The 4,337-nt window shown below is 41.5% G+C and overlaps 1 non-coding gene across 1 annotated transcript; it reads left to right on the top strand.

Annotated features, from left to right (window-relative positions):
- The first annotated feature begins 492 nt into the window (after nt 1-492).
- LOC112089420 lies at nt 493-599 on the top strand. Its single transcript, XR_002901058.1, has one exon. It is a non-coding gene; the product is annotated as a small nucleolar RNA R71 (small nucleolar RNA).
- Nucleotides 600-4,337: the final 3,738 nt, after the last annotated feature.

Below are 4,337 nucleotides of genomic sequence, written 5' to 3'. Positions count from 1 at the left end.
TTATTCTCTGAGTTCTGTTGGAGACTTTGTTGTTGGGGAGATAAAAAACCTTGTTGTTGAGTGTTTTGAGGATAGAAGTTCTGGTTTGGGGGATTCTTGTAGTAGGCAAAGCCCTTTTGGTAACCTTGTTGGCCACCTACAAAGTTCACCTCAGCTGTGATGTCTTCCCTTTGAAATGTGTCTTGAAACACATGATTCACATCTCTAACAAAGTTGGCTGACTGATGAGAAGCTAAGAGAAGTGTGTCTAGCTTCTCATTGAGAGACTTGATGTCTTTCCTTGTCCTTTCCTCTTCAGCACTCACAGCTCCTCTTGAATTCCTTTCAAAGTCTGATCCATAAAGCTCATCACTTTGAGCTACATTCTCCACTAGGGTCATGGCGTCATTGACTTCCTTGGTCATAAAATTACCATTTGAAGCTGTGTCCAAGAGGATTCTGACCTTTGGTAAAGCACCTCTGTAGAAGGTACTTAGCAGCTGACAATCTGAGAATCCATGGTGAGGGCATTGCATGGTATACCCTCTAAATCTTTCCCAAGCCTCACAAAATGATTCATGGTTCTTCTGAATGAAACTTGAGATTTCATTTCTTAACCTTGCTGTTCTTGATGAAGAGAAGAACTTGGTTAGAAATGCTCTTTTGCATTGCTCCCATGTTGTGACTGATCCTTGAGGTAGAGACTTTTCCCACTGATGAGCTTTGTCTCCTAGAGAAAAAGGGAACAGCCTCAACTTGAAACTGTCCTCACTCACTCCATTCATCTTAGTTAGATCACAAACTCTATCAAAGTTGTCAATGTGATCTAGTGGGTCTTCTACTGCCAAGCCATGGAACCTGTTTGATTGCACCATGTTGATCAAGCCAGACTTGATCTCAAAATCGTTTTCAGGTGTTGGAGCTTGAATCCCATGTCTTTGACCTTGAGCATTGGCCTCATCACTAGCTCCCACAACTTGTCTTGGACGTGGAGGTGGTGGGTCTTGCTGATTCTGGTGGTTTCCATTACCACCATGAGCCTGTTGCCCTTGATCCATACCCAACCTCTCAATGTGCTCAGCTCTTTCTCGTTGTCTTCTTTCTTCACTTCTGGTGTTCATACACCTGAAAACAAAGACAACAATTGAAAGGTAATCAGTAAAACAAAAGAAAGTGACTTGATCTCAAGAAGATCCAAAGTCCTAATGCTAGAATGAATCTCCAATTGGCAACGGCGCCAAATTGATAGTAGGAATTTTTCAATCCTTGATCAATTCCTCAACTACTCATGTCATTGTAGCACTTGAGGTATCAATCCAAATGGAGAGATTCTAGACACTAAGACTATGAGGATCTATCTTAATTCAAGTCTAATAAGCAGATGAGTTGGTAACAAGGTGATCTAAAAAGATAAAGCAAACAAGAACAAACAGTAATTAAGAATTAAAAAAGCAAGATAAACTAAACAAACACTCAAATTCAAATAAAGAGAAAGCTAAACCTCTAGATGTGATCATTGATCAGGGTGCTTTAAATGTGAATTCATGATGCTAAGCAAACAATGCAACACTTGCAATTCTTTAGTCTAGACTTCCAAATCAGATTAATTCATTCTCATGACAAAAATCCCTTTGTTAATTACCAATTCAAGACTAATTCCCATTAGATGAATAAACAATCAACAAGCATAAGGTTCCAAGTCTAAAATGACCAGACAGCCTCTTTGTGCATCAAAATAAGAGCTAAGAAAGACTGAATCTTATACAGAAAGACATAGCAAGCAATCACATGATCTCAAACATTTCAACTTAGAACTCTAATCTAGACTAATCCTCTCATGAAGGCATTAATCTCTACACTAATCCACTTTCAAACCAAATCATCATTTGTGAAATATGAATCAATGAGCATTAAGAAACAGTTCTAATATGTCATTCATGCATTTAACAAATCATTCCCATGATGAAAAAGGCATAAACCCTTAAGTTAGCTTTTTCAGACATTTCATCAAACACCTTGTGGGTGGAGAAATGCCTAAGTTCTAGATCAAGCTTATGATGAGAGATCTAGCATTAAGAGCAGCTAACTAAGGAAATGAAATGAGAATCTAGACCCTAAACATCACAAATCAAACATCTAAGCACCCTAATCTACACACCTAGAAGCTTAAAAGAAGACTACTCACTAATCATGATGAACACACCATTTCTTTTGCAAGGGGTGATGTTAATCATGATTAGAAGCAAAGATAAGAAGATGAGATGATAAGAAACAGACTTAGATTGATTAAATCCTTGAGATATCTCTTAACAAACTCGTTTTTTTAACAAAAGGGGAAAGAGAAACAAGAGAAAACAAAGCTTAAGTCTTGGAAAAAACCCTAAAAAGCATATATAGTGTCTCTTGCGGACCGGGTCAGCCCAGGACAAACTGGGTCCTGACCCGGCTTTGATGGATAGTGGTGTGGTTTGCCACGGTCAGATGATGCTTGGACAGACCGTGGCAAACTGACCGTGGCAAACTGATAGTGTCAAAGTTCTTGGACAGATTCTTCATGATCAAGGTTGCCATGGCTTGATTTACACCATGTCTAGTGGCCGTGTCTCTTCTTTTCTGGGTTTGGGTGATGAACTTCTTGGATTGCCACGGTCTAGTAGCTCTTGGTCAAGCTCCGTGGCAAGTGGTCGTGTCAAAAGCCGAAGGTGTGTAAAAGTTGCCATGGTCAAGTCCTAGACCGTGGCATTCAAACCGTGTCAAAACCCGAATGCTTGTAAAGTTCCACCCAGCCAAGTGTTTGTTTGCAACGGTCAAGTGTATACCGTGGCATGAAGATCGTGTCAATCTCCGAAGGTGTGTAAAAGTTGCCACGGTCAAGTCCCAGACCGTGGCATTCAAACCGTGTCATGTTTCACTTAGCTCGCATCATTCAGGGCTGTCTAGACCACTTCGCATTCCAGAGAGTGTAACTCATAAGATACTTGTCCGAATTGAGTGATTCCGGTTGCAGAGGCGAGAGCACTCATATATCTACAACTTTGGTGAAGGAAGCTTCGGTGCTTGGGAAGTGGAAGGCTTCCTGGAGGGCTCATCTTCGCAGTGCATTTACACGATCAGAGACAGGCGTCTAGACATGTGTCCATTCCGGAGACCGTATCTTCCTCATCATAGATCCGAATTGAATGATATTGGACGTTCTGGAAAGAGGACTCAAATATCTCTGGTTCTCATCAAGGCCCCGGAAACCGAATCGGTCTGAAAGTGCACCGTCCTTCGCGTTCTTCGGAGCTCATCGGCTTGGTCCAAAACGGCAGCGAGACAGGAGTTTCTTCCGACGAGCTTAACTTTCTGCTCACGCGTCCGAATTCCATGATTCTACTTGTTCTGAAACCGTGATCTAATCTACTCCAACCTTGATGAAGCCTCCGACAGCTGAATCGGACCGGAAGGTTCCCCGGACAGGCGATCGTTCAGGAGTATCGGATTGCTCCGGAATAGATGCGAGAGAGGTCTGTCTTCCGGTGACCGTATCGTTCAGCTCAGTGCTCCAAATGCCCTGATTCAACCTGTCATGGGTTATTGAGTCAATTATCTCCAACTTTTCTGAAGATCCTATAAGCTGAATCGGCCGGCAAGAGCTTCCGGTGACGCGATTTCGGAAATGTATCTGCACCCGGGATTTTTGGCCGAGAGACTTGACCGCGGTACGTGTTTTTGGCCGAGAAAGCTACCCGCGGGAAGGATTTTGGCCGAGAATCTTCGGCCATCAGTACATCATTTTGCCTAGAAACCCAAAATTGCTCCTTTTCACCATTTTTGATCATTTCAACTCCATTTCTTCATCTGAATCACATCCTCCACTCCAAATAAGCTCCAAAAGCACCTGTTTAACACTCTAAACCATGCAAAACTCTCTTGGACCTAATGCAATCTCCTAAGTCCTAAAACAATGCCTAAAGACCTAAAATGTATGCAAATGAGACATAATTTGGACTAGAATATGTACATTAAATGATGCAATTTATGAATATATCACACTTTCTGCTAAGTTTGATCCAAGGTGGCCTTTCAATCACACACAAACATTTGGCTTGAAGGAAGGATGGGTTCAAGGTGAGGAAAACTGATCCAGATGTGGACTCAGCTATTTGAGCTAAGGAAGAGGGTGGCAAAAACAGGATTTTAGCTCAAATATGTATATAGGTATCCACAAGCTTATTCAAACAATGCATCACAAGATTATTTCAAGTCAAGTTCAAGGTTTTCACTTATTAGAGTTGAGTTCAATTCAAACTTGCTTCTCAGATTCAAATCATTTCAAGCCTTGCAAGCAAAGAAGTCATTTCACAAGCATATTTAAT

Source organism: Eutrema salsugineum, unplaced genomic scaffold, assembly GCF_000478725.1.
Source record: "Eutrema salsugineum unplaced genomic scaffold, Eutsalg1_0 scaffold_12, whole genome shotgun sequence".
NCBI classification, from domain to species: Eukaryota; Viridiplantae; Streptophyta; class Magnoliopsida; order Brassicales; family Brassicaceae; genus Eutrema; species Eutrema salsugineum.
Note: the sequence above shows the minus strand (reverse complement) of the source record. Positions and strands in the feature narration are given on the sequence as shown.